The following is a 15,530-nucleotide window of genomic DNA, read 5'->3' as shown; positions in this document are numbered from 1 at the left end:
GAAGAACTGGGATGAGTGAAAGGAAGAGACCATGAGACCACATGTGCAAATAAAACAAAGTCAATGGATAGATGGACACCTCAGAGGAAGTAAGAAGAAAACACAGCAACCTCATTTCCAAAAGGATGACTCTGCCACCGCCACCTACTAGCAGGGCCTGCTGCTTCGGTCATGTTTTCCTTATCAGTCCCCTGTCCTCTGACAATATTTTAAGTCTAAGGACAAGGAGAGGACTTATCCGCCATTTAAAAACATGGACCAATGAAATGGCTCAGAGGTAAAGGTGCTTGCCATGCAAGCCTGCTGACTTGGGTTCAATCCCAGGAAGGAATAGAGAGTGTGAGTTTTCAATCTTACCCAGCTTTGGTTTGTTTCGGTTGCTTGGGAGGGAGCTCAAAGGCTCATGCATGCTTACAAGAGAAGAAGAGAGCATTTGACCGCACATGCATGTTTGCTCACACGACTGAGTGGGCTGAGTGTTTGCTGGCGATGTACCTTCGAGATGATGTCTGCATGCCTCACAGCAGCAGTCCACACTAACACTCCTCCTCGGTGTTCCAAACCCATCGGAGAGGGCGATGTGAGAGAGGAAGCCCAGACACAGGCTTCAGACACTGCCTGTATCTGTCCTGGAAAAATTTGCCAAGTGGCAGCCTGTTTTCTAACGACCCTCCTCCTTCCCAAGGTAAAAGACATCCTAGAATGCTTGAGCCTGATGCTCAACTGTCTCTATTCTGTCCGTTTCCTAGGTCCCATCGTATTTGTAGATATCCAATAATTCCGTTATTCATTGTGAAGTTCTTTGGACCTGGCTACGTGGTACAGCTGCACATTTCCACAGTCCACCTGATATCCAAGGGATATTTTCAGCTAAACCACAGACGGCTCAAAGGAGCTTCAACTACTGGACTATGACTCAAGGCCAAACAATAGCGTAGGGCCCGACCATGGTTCACTATCTCACCCGGCTGTCTCCGTACTCCAGGGAGGGTTTTGTGGTTATACTTATGAGCTCTCAGCCAGGAATTATGATACAGGACATACGATTTTACAAGCTCCTCCCTCAGTTCACTATACAGGATGCAACAAAAAGAAGATGGTGAGCTTAAATGTTACCTCCTCAGAGGGGCCTTATCTGAGTCACCCAGCCACTCTGTTACAGCACTCCACCTTAATTTTCTGCATAGCACATACTGCTCAGGAATTCTCTTTCTTGCTCACCTAATAATGGGCATATAGTATTTATCTCGCCTTGTTACGTGAAAGACCCGGTCCATGCTATATTTTATAGCTGGGGACAGTTTATCACACTATTCCCACTGTCTGGGTTAATTCTGGGTGGCGCACAGTGTGCCCTCAGTGTATAGAATTTAATGAATTTAAATCAAGGAGACCCAATAGAAAGTGACCAGGAGGTTACTAGGCACTCCCTGAGGCTGCCTTTAACTCAGGTTAAGTAGTCCTTACCCGAAACTCTTGCAGGCAGAAGTACGTCAGATTGGGGCATTTGGCAAGCTGGGCATATTTGCATGGAATTTAGGTGAACTTCTCCAGACCCACAATTCTGAAACTTCAAATGCTTCAAAACTCTGAGACATTTTGAAAATCCTGTCAGCCTTAGAAGTTTTTGACATTTTAGGACACAGAGGCAGGCAGATCTCAGTAAGTTCGAGGCCAGCCTAGTCTGCAAAAGTGAGTCCCAGACAAGGAAACCCTGTCTAGAAAAAAAAAAATCGGTTTTCAGACTTTCTGATTAGAGAAACTCAGCCTGTGTCTGATGAAGCCATTCTGAAGTGACACCTCAGTGATGAGAAAACAGGAAAGGGGTTTCAATGTTACACTGGCGTGCAGGCCTTTCTCGTTGGTGGGATACTGTTAGGGATGAAGACTTTTTTTCTACAAAGTCATAGTTACTGTGGTTTTGGTTTGGTTTGGGGTGTTGTTTGTTTGTTTGAGATAGAGTCTAATATAGCCCAGGCTGGCCTTGAATTCAGTAAGTAGCCAAGGATGGTCTTGAACTCCTGATCCTCCTGCCTCTAACTCTCAAATGCTGGGGTTACAGAAAATGTCACATGCTGAGGATAAGAAGCAGGCCTTCAAGCCCGCACAGCCGCCCAGCTGAGCTACACTGAAACCCAGCAGAGACTTCCTAGCCGCTGCAGAGTTGGCGGGAAAACTGTGGCAGAGCAGATACCCAGTCACACCCATAGTGATCTACAACATGGGCTTAAAGGAAGTAGTGGGGCTGGGGATGGAGCTCAGAGGTGGGGAGCTTGCTGGGGATGGAGCTCAGAGGTGGGGAGCTTGCTGAGGATGGAGCTCAGAGGTGAGGAGCTTGCTAGGGATGGAGCTCAGAGGTGGGGAGCTTGCTGAGCATGCCCACAGCTGGCTTTAATCTCCAGCCCTCCAATTCCTTTTTATGCAACTTCTGGCTCTTATTGCTCTGGATTCTACATTTTCCTCCTATGTCTATTTATTCATTGGTGATTGTCCTTGGACAATTTTTTCAAATGAATGAATATTACTTTATTCCTTTATTCTAAATGTAATGTAGAAAGTCTCTGTTCTGCCCCTCTCCAACCACCCCCCCCCAATACAGGACTGATCTTTTGCCTGAGTAATAAGTTCTAGGAAGAAAACCATATTTCCTCAGGCCAGGGTGTAGCTCAGCGATAGAGCAGTTTTGGGAGAAATAAAGAGGGAAGAAGGAAGAGAGGAAAGCAGGGAGGGAGAGAGAGACGTAAACAAGTTTAGTGTGTCATCAAAGCCTACGTTGTGGATTCATGGCCCCTTGCCTATGGCAGAAGCATGAGGCTGTAAGTTCTTATCCACAGCATTACATGCAGGCTCACTCCAGAGGTACAAGTCTGCATTAGTGCACCAGAGAATCCCTGTAGGTCATTGGCTGAAGGTGGATAGAAATGGTGGAAGACACCTGACGTTGACCACTAGCCTTCAAAATAGCATGCACAAGCACACACACACACACACTCACACATACACAGACTCACACATACACACACTCGCACACACATACACACACACATACAGTCATACACATATACACACTCACACGTACACACACTCACACTCACAACATTCACACACACTCACACACATACACACACTTACACACACACACACACACACACACACACACACACTGGCCTGGCGAGGAAGGGAGCTTGTGGGTGTTGAGGAAGCATCTGCTAATCCTAATCATAAAATCCTTATTGAGGTAATCTATTCTATTGTCCTCTGTATTCACATTTTTTTCTTTGCTCCTTGGCCTTGGAACTTTAAAGTTTCCTAAGATATTTTTATCAGCTCACTCATTCATTCATTCATTCATTCATTCATTCATTCATTCATGCATCCAACAAATGTCAAGTTACACAGAGGTCTGTGAACAAGCAGTCTAAATGCCCTGTCCCACTTTGGTTTTGTTTTATTACTTTGCCTGACTGGACCTCTAGCATCCCCTTCCACCCGAAAACTCTGGCTGTATTAATATTGTTTGTTTTCACTTGTACTTCACTGAGCAAAGTGAGGTAGAAAAGCTAATGATGAAAGTCTGTCAGATCTTCCAATGTGTCTCACTCAGCCCTAAACTCAGAAGGAGGACCACAGTTTGGGATTTTTCCATCTGTCTGAATATGCCTTTTCAAACTCTGCCTCCTCTTTTTCTATAGCAGCTTGGTTGTATCTGATAGAGACAAGTTTTCCTTAAATCTCCCTAGAGATCATAGTTAGAGTTTATTTTGCTAGTGTGCTGTTTGGGTCTCTGTAGATAGTCTGTTTGCGAAAACTTTCTCACACGCTACAGACTCTCTCTTCACACTGCTGACTGGCTGCTCTGTGATGCCCTCTAAGCTGTCCTGATGAGTCTTAAACCCTTTGACACTTCTTTTCTTCCTTCTGCTTTTTTGCTGTCCTGCTTTTCTTCCCAACAATACTAGCTTCCTGTCTTTTTTCTTTCCTTTCCTTTTTTTTTTTTTTTTTTTTTTTTTTCATTGTTTTTTTTCTGGTTTTGTTTGTTTGTTTGTTTGGGGTTTGGTCTTTTAATATAAATTTTTCTGTTTGTTTTTGTTTTTCGAGACAGGGTTTCTCTGTGTAGGCTTGGCTGTCTTGGACTCACTTTGTAGGCCAGGCTGGCCATGAACTCACAGTGATCCTCCTGCCTCTGCCTCCCAAGTGCTGAGATTAAAGGCGTGCGCCACCACGCCAAGCTTTAATATAATATTGTTATTAATTCTTTGACAATTTCTTAATCACATACAATGTATTTTAATCATATTCAACCCTCATCCTCCCCATAACTCCTCCCAGATCTGTCCCCCACCTCCTTACATCCAGTCCCCATAACTCATCCAGTGCAATTTGTGCTACCTGTATACTCGGGCATGGGGCCATCCATTGGAGTGTGGTAGACCTATGAGGAGCCATACCTTAAAGAAAACTGAGTCTCTCTCCCCAAGAAGCTATCAACTGCCGCTAGCTCCTCAGTTAGGGGTGGGGCCTTATGAGCTCCTCCCCTTTCCGTACTGGGCTGTTGATTGGCCTGACCCCATGCCAGTCTTGTGCCGGCACCACAGCTGTGAGTTCATGAATGCAGTGGTCTTCTCTTGTCCAGAAAGACAGCTTTGCCTCAATCCTCCCCAACTTCTGGCTCTTTCCAACACCTTGTGCACAATGGTCTCTGAGCCTTGGGGAAGAGGAAATGATATGGCTGAGCACTCCACAATGACTCACTGCACTCTAATCTGTTGTGGATCTACATTAATCACCTGTCCACTGCGCAAGGAAACTTCACAGAGCTTCACTAATTATCAGGTATATAGATAAAAATTAAAAAGGAGCTTGATATTATGTCCATTTAGCAAAATAATAGCAGCAGGGCCGCCCTTGGGCCTATAAGCCCCTTAGTCATGGGTTCTTGGTCGGATTTACACTATCTGGTATGTGCTTCTTCCTAGAGAACAGGCCTTAAAGCCAATCAGAAATCAGTTGATTACCCCATACCACTCATGCTCCTGTGGCACACATGGGCATATGTCGCCACTCGGGTTATAACTGTAGCTCATGGGGTTCACAACAAATACTGTTGATGGCTTATTTCTTTCAGGAGCCTACAGAGAAAATTCCATATAGCCAGCAAAGAGGAATCTTCCTGGTCAGTACAAACTTGATTTCTCCATGACCAAAGTGTAGGGCATCTTTAAAAATAGGATCTTATTATCACATTTTAGCAGACAACCGAAAGCAACGGCAATAGCCCATAATGATTTGGGGCTCTCCAAGGCACTGCTGAGTGGTGCATGCCTGTAAGCCCAGCATTCAGGGAGGCAGAGCCAGTCAGACAGCTGTGAGTTCAAGGCCAATCTGGTCTACAAACCGAGTCCAGGACAGCAAAGGCTACACAGAGAAACCCTGCCTCAAAAAAAAAAATTAAAGGGAGATACCTAATACCTGGCATGGATTTGCATCTTTTTTTAAACAAGAGTCTCCCTCTGTGGCCAGGACTAGCTTAGGGTAAGACCACCCAGCCCAGTGTGGGAAAGACTGTAAGCTTTGTCACAGGTGAGAGCAGTCTTGGCGGGCTTTGCCCTTGGACACACCATGGATACTTCCTGAGATTAACCTTGAGATAGACTGGGTGGAGCCATCCTGGGCCTGGAATTCAGGAAGCGGACCTGGGGACTACACCTGGACTATTGTGTTTCTAATCGACCCTCGATAGGAGGAGACTGCCCTTCACACGTGAGACAGGCAAGTGGACAGGAGACAGGGGCAACAGGGTCAGACCAGGCTTGAGCGCACGTGGATCGGAAGGAGGATCAGCAAACAGGCCGGACCAGCGCGCAGGCCAGAGACACCTAAGGACCCGTCCCGTGGAATGGATACCAGAAGGTTCACTCTTTTTTCCCTTTAGCCTTTTTTCCCTCTTGTGTAAACTAGTTGGGTTGTATAATAAAGTTTAATTGTTAAGAAACAGAGCCTACAGCCCAGCTTCCGACCACCAAACCTCTGGTGTGCAAAAATTACAGGCATGTATGACAGGCATGTATCTTTTCTCTTTTTATGACAAATGCTTAAGAATCCGCATATGCAGATACACAAATATTAGCATTTAAAACCTAACCACTCTTCTATGATTTGCCTGCATTAACAGTAACAGCTAAATCCCAAGTTTAGAAATACTGAAATAAAACTGGGGGAGTACTTGTCTTCCTCTTATTGAAAATAGTCACCTAATACTGACCTACAACTGGCCTACCAGAGGGACTACGAGACCATTGCGTTCTCAGCTCTAAATGGGATAACCCCCTCACCAAGGCTTAAGGATTATCATAAGAGAGAAGCACGGAAAAATTGTAAGAGCTACAGATGCTGGGCATCTGCACTGAAACAGTGTTTGCTGAGCATGGCGGGGCCATTGCACACATGAGCTGACAGCAACTGAGACTGAGTGCAGAAGATCCACACAGGGTCAAGGCAGCCAAACTCCCAGCAAGGGAAACGCCCCTGAAGCCCAACCCTTAGCTGAGGAGATGTTGGCAACAGATGGCTGCTGGGAAGGAGAGTCAGTTTCCTTCAGGGGTGCAGCCTTGAGAAGTATTCATGCTGTCGTAGGTTGTCCTACACCCTAAGTGGACTCATTGGGCTTTAAACCAGAGCACATGAAGATGAAAGAAACAGATGTGTGAGGGGATGAAGAAAAAGCTGGGAGGAGAGAAAAGGAGGTGGGTTTGATCAAGATTTATCATACACATGTATGAACTTCTCAAACAATGGAAAAGTTTATAAATCACACAATTTCTTTTTTTTAATATTTTATTTATTTATTTATTTATTTTAATTTATGTGCATTGGTGTGAGGGTGTCAGATCTTAGAGTTACAGACAGTTGTGAGCTGCCATGTGGGTGCTGGGAATTGAACTAGGGTCCTTTGGAAGAGCAGGCAGTGCTCTTAACCACTGAGCCATCTCTCGAGCCCCAAACAATTTCTTATATGAGCTCATTTAAAAAATAACTCCTTGAGTTGGGCGGTGGTGGTGCACACTTTAAATCCCAGAACCCCGGGAGCCAGAGGTGGGCCAACCTGTGAGTTTGAGACCAGCCTGGTCTATAGAGCAAGTTCTAGGACGGGCAGGGCTACACAGAGACCCCCTGTCTTGGGGTGGGGGGTGGGTGGGGGAGGATGATGATGAGGGTAAAGGTATTTGCCACCTGATGACCTGAGTTTAAGGCCTGGGATGTACATAAAGGTAGAAGGATAATCACCCCTCAGGGTTGTCTTCTGGCCTCCGCATGCACAGACAGAATACAGAAATGAGAGTCAGGCGTGGTGGCGCACGCCTTTAATCCCAGCACTCAGGAGGCAGAGGCAGGCAGATCGCTGTGAGTTCGAGGCCAGCGTGGTCTACAAAGTGAGGCCAGGATGGCCAAGGCTACACAGAGAAATCTTGTTTCAGAAAACCAACAAAAAAAAAAAAAAAAAAAAAAAAAGAATACAGAAATAAATAAGTGTAATTTTGCAATTAACTAATAATAAAATAATAATAGTCCAGCAGGTAAAGGTGCTTAGCACCAAGCCTGTTGACTTGAGTTGGGTTTGCAGGACCCACATAGCAGAGAGAGAGAGGGAGAACTGGCACCACAGATTGTCCTCTGGCATCTGTGTGCCGTGGCACACTTGGGGCCACGTTTGTATACTCATCTCACACACTTATACATACACAATTTTTTTTAAGCTAAGAAATGTCTAACAAACACAATCTTTTGCAAACTCAATCCTCTCTCGTTTTATTCGAAGATTCTTCCCTAACAAAAGCAGCTTATTAAACAGACAGGCTAAAGTGCTGGTGCCTGGCATGCAGTTTCAGAAAGACCGCCACACTAAGCAACAGGCTGCTCCCTCCCATGGGTTTGGGATCTTAGAAATGACCTTGACTGAGCGCAACCAAGACTTCGCATCCAAGAGCCTTTGTAAACAAAGCCAATAGCCACATCCGAAGGCTTACTCAACTAAGGAGGGATTCTGACGGAACGCAGAGAAAAGGCTGCCCAGAGGACGGGCTCACGGAAGGAGAGGGTGTCATGAGGAAGACCAAGGACCAGGAAGGACTTGTTAAAGGCTTGCATTCGTTTCTCAGGGCTGCTGTAGCGTATGACCACACACTAGATGGCTTACAGCTACAGGGGTTCACTTAGACCCTGGAAGTAGGCAGAGAGACTGAATCAGCGCGAACCCCTCCAGCCAGCCCTTGGGGATCACTAGTGGCTGGTGACCCCTCACTTTCATGTCTGTCTCTCCTTTTGCATGGCATAGTCATGTGTCTCTTTGTCATTGCTTCTAATTCTCTATAGTCTGTGAAGACACAGATTTTCAGATTATGAACCATCCAGATCCATCTATGAAGACCCTGTTTCCAATTGATGTCACATTGTAAAGCGTCTGACAAGCACGGGGTTGGGGAAGGGAGTCTAGTCATCCCAGTTACAGACTCCGAAGGCATGACACTAGCCCCGCAGCTCTGTGCTTCGTGCCACATACATTTGAGGGGTCAACAGAGTGTTGTTGCCACACATGTATCATGGTTCACAGTCAACGTCTTCCCAACATATGAAAGACCAAAGTGTAATGCTAGCATGTGCCAGGAGCAGTGACAAGTTTGGCAGTTTCTAAATCTCCATCCAAGATATGATGTGGTCAAGTGAATTTTTTGCCACCGCATTCAGATAAACATAAAAGTTGTTCATGTAGGAAGAGCTCTGACAGGACAGACCCTCATCCTGCATCCGAACAACTCAAGCTATTACTGGAAACTCAGTTTGGCTCAAGGAACAATTGCCGAACACAACTAACACAGAGTGAAATGTGTCCAGGGCGGAAGAGAAGAGGTAGGGAGAAAGCGAAGCAGACGTGAGAAGGACTGGGAAACAAGCAGGTATGTTTTAAGTAATCAGATGTGGAAAAACAGGAGGACATTCTCAGAAAGCCAGTCTATGAGCGCCTGTTGTTTCCAGGGGAGGAACGAAGAGCGGCCATGGAGGGAGGAGCTGAGCGGCTCAGCAGGATAAGACACTTGTCCTCAAGCCCGAAGGCCTCCCCTTGAGCTTGCTACCCTGCACTCACATCTTAGCCATAGAGAACTGACTGCCACATGGTGTCCTGATCTCCACACGCATGCCATGACTGTGTGTGCCCACACACAGACACGTGCACACGTAAACACACAAAATAACTGTTTCTTAAAAGAAAAGAAACAATCCGCTTATTTAAGAAATTAGAGCAGTAGCCAGCATTTTTGTGTCCCTGTTGAGGCTCTCTGGAGTCCCCTGGGTCACAATTGAGGCAACTGTATACATAGAGCAGGCAAGTGTACACTGAATGACTCAAGGATCTTCTGCTTCCCAAATAAGTAGATAAACAGAAGACTGGCGTCTCCAGACTCACTAATCTGATACCGTCTATGAGCACTAAGCATATACACAGGGCCAAATAAAAGCATTCAACGTCAATACATAAATAATAGCACAGATTTGAACTGTCCAGAGAGAAATAAATTAATTAAATGGCATTTAAGGAAAGAAATCACTCGCCCCATAACACACATGGCATTTTTGAGAGAGAGAGAGAGAAAGAGAGATGAGCTGTTAGCGTGGGCTTGTCAAGACACCAAGGGCTATGAGCCAACAAATAAATTGAGCTTTTCTGTTCAGATGCCTGAGAAAGCACTTTAATTTGCTGACTGAAATAGCTGAGCAGTTTAACCTAGTACATCTCATGTTTTTAGAACGAACTGAGCTTCATATGGAACAGCACGCAAGCCAGGGACTCGTCTGATACCACGGCTGCTAAGCAGTATTGAACAATGTCAGAAAGGGCCTGAACCCACTGGCTCTCTGTGCTAATTTTCATGGAAGGCTACTCTTTCCCAGGGCTTCTGATCTCTTTTGGAAGCCTTGGAGATAATATCCTGATGTTGTTGCTGCTGCTGATGCAGTTATTTGGAAACAGGGTCCCACTATGTTTGTTGTCTAAGCTGGCCTGGAACTCCTTTTAATTGTTGTTTTCTTTTGGTTTGGTTTTGCTTTTCAAGACAGGGTTTCTCTGTGTAGCCCTGGCTGTCCTGAACTCACTTTATAGACCAGGCTGGCCTCAAACTCTCAGCAATCTGCCTGCCTCTGCCTCCCTGAGTGCTGGGATTACAGGCATGCACTACCACACCCAGTTTGGCTTGGAACTCTTTGTGTAGCCCAGGCTGATCTCAAACTTGTTGTCCTCCTGCCTTAACCTCCTTGAGTGCTTGGATCACGGGTCTGCATGCTGCTATACCCAGCTCCTGTGAATAATGCTCTTAAATATGTTTTTAAATACACAGAATTATCTGAACACTAATAATGCTGAAATACAGTTAGCAAGATAATTTTAAAAACCAATCTGTGACAAAGCAATGTAAGGCTTCTCTGCTAACACATGAAATACTAAACTCTAACCTCAGGACACTCAACTAACATTATTTCAAAGGTATAATGAACGGAGGTGGCATGTGAGGACATCTGCCAGCAACAATAACATAATTTGAAAATATCTATGGTGACAAAGACATTTCTATGAAGAAGCCGACAAGCTGATCTCATGGGAGTGGGGTAGAATGTGGTCTCCACAGCCCATGAAGGGTGGGAAAGAATGGTGGACAGTGAATGGAGGATAGGCTCAGGAGTGTGGTTGATCAAAAGAAACTTCTCCAATGCCAGGCGTGGTGGCACATGCCTTTAATCCCAGCATTCGGGAAGCAGAGGCAGGTGGATCAATGTGAGTTCGAGACCAGCCTGGTCTACAAAGTGAGTCCAGGATACCCAAGGCTACACAGAGACCCACTCCATCTTGAAAAACAAAGAGAGAGAGAGAGAGACAGAGACAGAGACACAGAGAGAGACAGAGATAAAGACAGAGACAGACACAGAGAGAGACACAGAGAAAGAAAGAAACTTCTACACATATACATATTGAATAAGAGCACTTCTGCACAGAGCACGGTTAGATGCCTTTGGTTGCAGCAACTAACTGAATATTCAAAAGAGATAGCAGAGAGGATTTTTAATATTCCTACATAGAAATCCTACCTAAGGGAGCTGATAAATATGCTAATGCCCTGATTGGCTCACTCACTTTGCATCTAATACATGAAATATCCAAATGACACACTGTTTTCCATAAGTTCACGCAACTATTAACAGGCCCATTAAAACTAAAAGTATGTTTATGTGAGTCTACATGTGTGTACATATTTGCACGTAGGTAGACACATGTGTTCATGCAAGTATATATGTGACTGTGAGGCCCAAGGCTTTCTCTATTGTTTTCTGCCTTATTCATCGACTCAAGGTCCTTCAGTTGAGCCTGGAACTCCCAGATGCACCTAGTCTAGCTAGTGAGTTTATTCCAGGGATCTCATCTGTACCTTCTGGGTGCTGTGACAACAAGGAGGCTGTCACCCACACCTGCCATCGGTGTTGGGATCCTAACAATGGTCGTCACACTTGCACACCAAAAGCTTCCCACTGAACCATCTCCTCAGCTATATGTGTATGTGTGGGGTGTATGTATGTGTGTAATTTATATTTATATATATATATATAATATGCATGTAAATTTATATTATATATGTGATGTAATGTGTGCCTATCCAAACACTCACTCCTCCCTCCCCCATCTCTGACCACCTCCATGAAGGTTTCTTTTATTTCTGAAATTCTTCTTTCTTCTCTATCATGAGAAGCAACTGGCCTGGACAGAGCAGTCACTTCACACAGGGTTGCACTGATGAAGGTCCTTCATTATAGAAGTCCTAGTAAAGACTGTGCAAAGACTCAGGAGCCCCTCAGCACAGCGAATAAGAAAGAGCGGGGCCGGAGAACAGCTCAGTTAGGGAAGTTGGTGCGCCGCAAACACGCGGGCCTCAGAAGCCCGAAGTCCATGCTTTAACTTTCAGTGTGAGTCTGAGACTAAAGCAGAAAGCGCCACTGTTTGCCTGACTTCTTTTTCATCAACTCTTCTATCCGCATATTGAAAAGCCACTGGCGTTTTATATGTTGATTTCTGTATTCCTCTACTTTTCGAAAAGTGCTTATCAAATCTACGAGTCTTCCAGGTGTTTTAAGTAGAGGACACTTTGCTTTCTTCCTCTTATAAGATTCTGAGAACTATCCTGAAAAAGACTAGAAAGTGCAAGGATCTTTGTCTCACTCATGACTGAAGAGGAAACGCTTTCAGTTTTTAGTTCTTGTTTTGTTTTGTTTTGTTTTGTTTTGTTTTGTTTTGTTTTGAGACAGAGTTTCTCTGTGTAGCCCTGGCTATCATGGACTCCCCTTGTAGATTAGGCTGGCCTGAACTCACAGAGATCCACCCGCCTCCGCCTCCCAGAGTGCTAGAATTAAAGGCGTGTACCGTCGTACCCGGCTGCTTTCAGTTTTCCAACATCAAGTATAGTGTTGACTTGGCCTGGCTTTTATGATGTTGAGTAAAACTCTTCCACTCCCAGTGATGTCAGGGCTCTTATCATGAAGGGATGCTAAATTTTGTCAAAGTTTTTTTAATATACCCTCCTTCATTTGATTTTTGTTAATTCCATATAATTGTTATATTATGCTTGTGACTTGCATATACTGAATTACCCTTGCACTACTGGCATAAACACTAATTACCATGCTTATGATCTTTTCAAAGAGGTCGAACTCGGTTTATGAAGTTTTCAGTTTTGTTTTTTCAATCTGTGCTTACCAAGGATATTGGTCTATACTTTTTTATTTTGTTTTGTTTGGTGGCTGTGTCTTCATCTAGACTGGTATCGGGATAATACTGGCTTTCTTTTACAGGACAATTAGAGAAAGCTTTGGTGATAATTTTTCTTCAGCGGACTAATAGAATCAGCTGTGACTCCTTCCGGTCTGGTGGTTAGCTTTGTTGGAATGACTCAGCCCTACTGAGCCCACTGCTCAGCACAGCTGTGCAGCAGTTCACGCCCTCTCTTTTAAATGTGGATGCATCAAACTGTCTAGAAATGCTTCCACAAGCCCGGCTGTGTGGTGGCGCATGACCTTAGTCCCAGCACTTGGGAGGCAGAGGCAGGCAGATCTACAGAGTGAATGCCAGAATAGCCAGAGCTGTTACACAGAGAAACCCTGTCTCAAAAAAAAAAATTAATAATAATAATAATAGGCAAAATTTTACTGCAGTTTAATTTCTCAGAGTATTGCTTGTTTCTATTGTAGTGTCCCATTTTTTCACCTCTACTTTTATTGATTTAGGTTTTTCTCTCTTCTCTCCTATATCAAACTGAAAGTGGAGATACAAAAGTAAAGGAGGAATTGTTGGGGATACAGAAGAGCAAAACATGTGGGAGAGCTCAGAAAGTGTAACGGACTATGAGGAAAGCATACTGCATGCCTCTGTGGAAATGTCATACTAAAACCCAGTTGTACCGTTATTATACAGTTAATAATAAATTAATGTATACTAATTAAAAGGTCTATTGGCCTTGCTTGTTTTTCAAAACAAATCACAAAAAAAAAAAAAAAAAAAAAAGTCAAGACACAAATACTTCAGTTCACAGGCAAAGAAAAAGAACTTCTTCTTCCCCAGTCTGGTTTCTTTGGGCCTTGACCAGACTACACAAGGCCCACCCACATCAGAGGGCAGTCTGCTTTACTCACTCTACAAACACATCCTTACAGACACACCCAGAAACAACATTTAAATGAATATTTGTGCATCCCAAAGCTCAGGCCAGTTACCACACAGCTGCATCACCTCAGTCTGTGTATCCTCACCTCTTTGTCACTGTTTCCTCACAAAATCATCCCAGCTCTTCTCAATGTCTGCTTCTATCCAGTATCAGCACCTTGCTGGGAGACCCCTTCGTTACTCTACATTTATACTGATATTTAAAATGTATGCAAGTGACTTAACAACTCGTGTCTCCGATTATACCCAACCTGTGATTTACCTAAGGTTATATGAGTTTAGTAAAAATAAATAAATAAATAAATAGCAGAATAAAATTTACCACTTCAATTGTTTTAAGTTGTATAACTCAGTGGGCTTAAACACCTTCATGACATTTTTTTTTTCTTTTTTGTGGGGGGCGGGGGAAGTTTGGTTTTTGTTGTCGTTGTTGTTTGTTTGTTTGTTTGTTTGTTTTTTGAGACAGGGTTTCTCTGTGTCAGCCCTGGCTGTCCTGGACTCACTTTGTAGACCAGGCCGGCCTCGAACTCACAGCGATCTGCCTGCCTCTGCCTCCTGAGTGCTGGGATTAAAAATGTGCACCACCACGCCTCGTTTTCATGACATCTACTTTGAACGACCTAGTTGCATAGTTCTCTTCCACCACCCTGTAACATATCTCATACCCACTAGTCACTCCTTCTTCCCGCCCCCAGACTCTGGAAAGCACTAACTTCCTGAATACCGACCAGCTGTTCTCGTTATTTCTGATAACTGGAATCATCTAACAATACAGTGTTTAGGATCTGGCTTCCTTTGCTTAACTAGCAAAGGTAAGAAATAAGAAGCACAACTGTTTTTGTTATATAAATATTAGGGGAAGTGTCATTAAAATCTCATCAATCTTCTGCTTTACTATTTTACCAAGACTCAGACAAAAATGTCTGTTTCATCTGCTCCAGAAATTCGGCTCTGTGTAATTTAACTATTGCTATGGATCTCCAAGCCGACTGATCAAAGCTGGCTTCTCAGGTCAGGACTAAGACTGTGGGGACATATCAGGAAGGCATTGTCCCCGCTCAGGGAGGCCCTCCTTCCCAGAAAGTGACCTGGCAAGACCATGTTGCTCTTAAGGTCACATAGCCTGAAGGGCCCAGTGATGTTTATCCCCAGACACTTAATAACGATAAGAGCAAGCCGTCTTTGGCAGCAGTATAAATTATTCATGAATTTTATTTTTAAAAAGACTGATTCACACAGAGAGAGAGAGAGAGAGAGAGAGAGAGAGAGAGAGAGAGAGAGAGAGAGAGAGAGAGATAACCAACATCAATTCCAGAAATCTTTCCAGAGGAACGTGCTTCCCTCATTGTGAGTCACATGTGATGCCATACTCATGGCCTGAGGAGCAGAGCTACTGGAATTTTTTTTTTTTAAGTTCCCAGGTTTGCTCAGATACCAGCTGCTACAAAGTAGACACACAGAATGAACGCCCCAGCTTTAGAGAGATGAACTTCATGGATGGCCCAACAAGGCTCCACATCTGATGTTGGATGAGAAAGGAGGAGCTTGGCATGGTGGATCTGAGGGAATTGCAAATGGCATGGCTCGGAAGCATGGGGCCCCGAGGAGCAGCTGTGAGGCCCGCAGCCCTTGCAGGGCCTTTCAAGGCCTCTGGCCTGTGTCCTGGAGCTCACTTGATGTGCACTGCCAGTGTTATTTAGTCTGACGAAGGTCATGAAGCAAAGACCTTGGTGGTTTATTTGTTTTATTTTGGCTTCTTTCTTAATACTGTTATCTC

The sequence above is a fragment of the Acomys russatus genome, chromosome 26 (assembly GCF_903995435.1).
Source record: "Acomys russatus chromosome 26, mAcoRus1.1, whole genome shotgun sequence".
In the NCBI taxonomy this organism is placed as follows: Eukaryota; Metazoa; Chordata; class Mammalia; order Rodentia; family Muridae; genus Acomys; species Acomys russatus.
The sequence above is the reverse complement of the archived record's forward strand: the minus strand, read 5'-3'. Positions refer to the sequence as shown.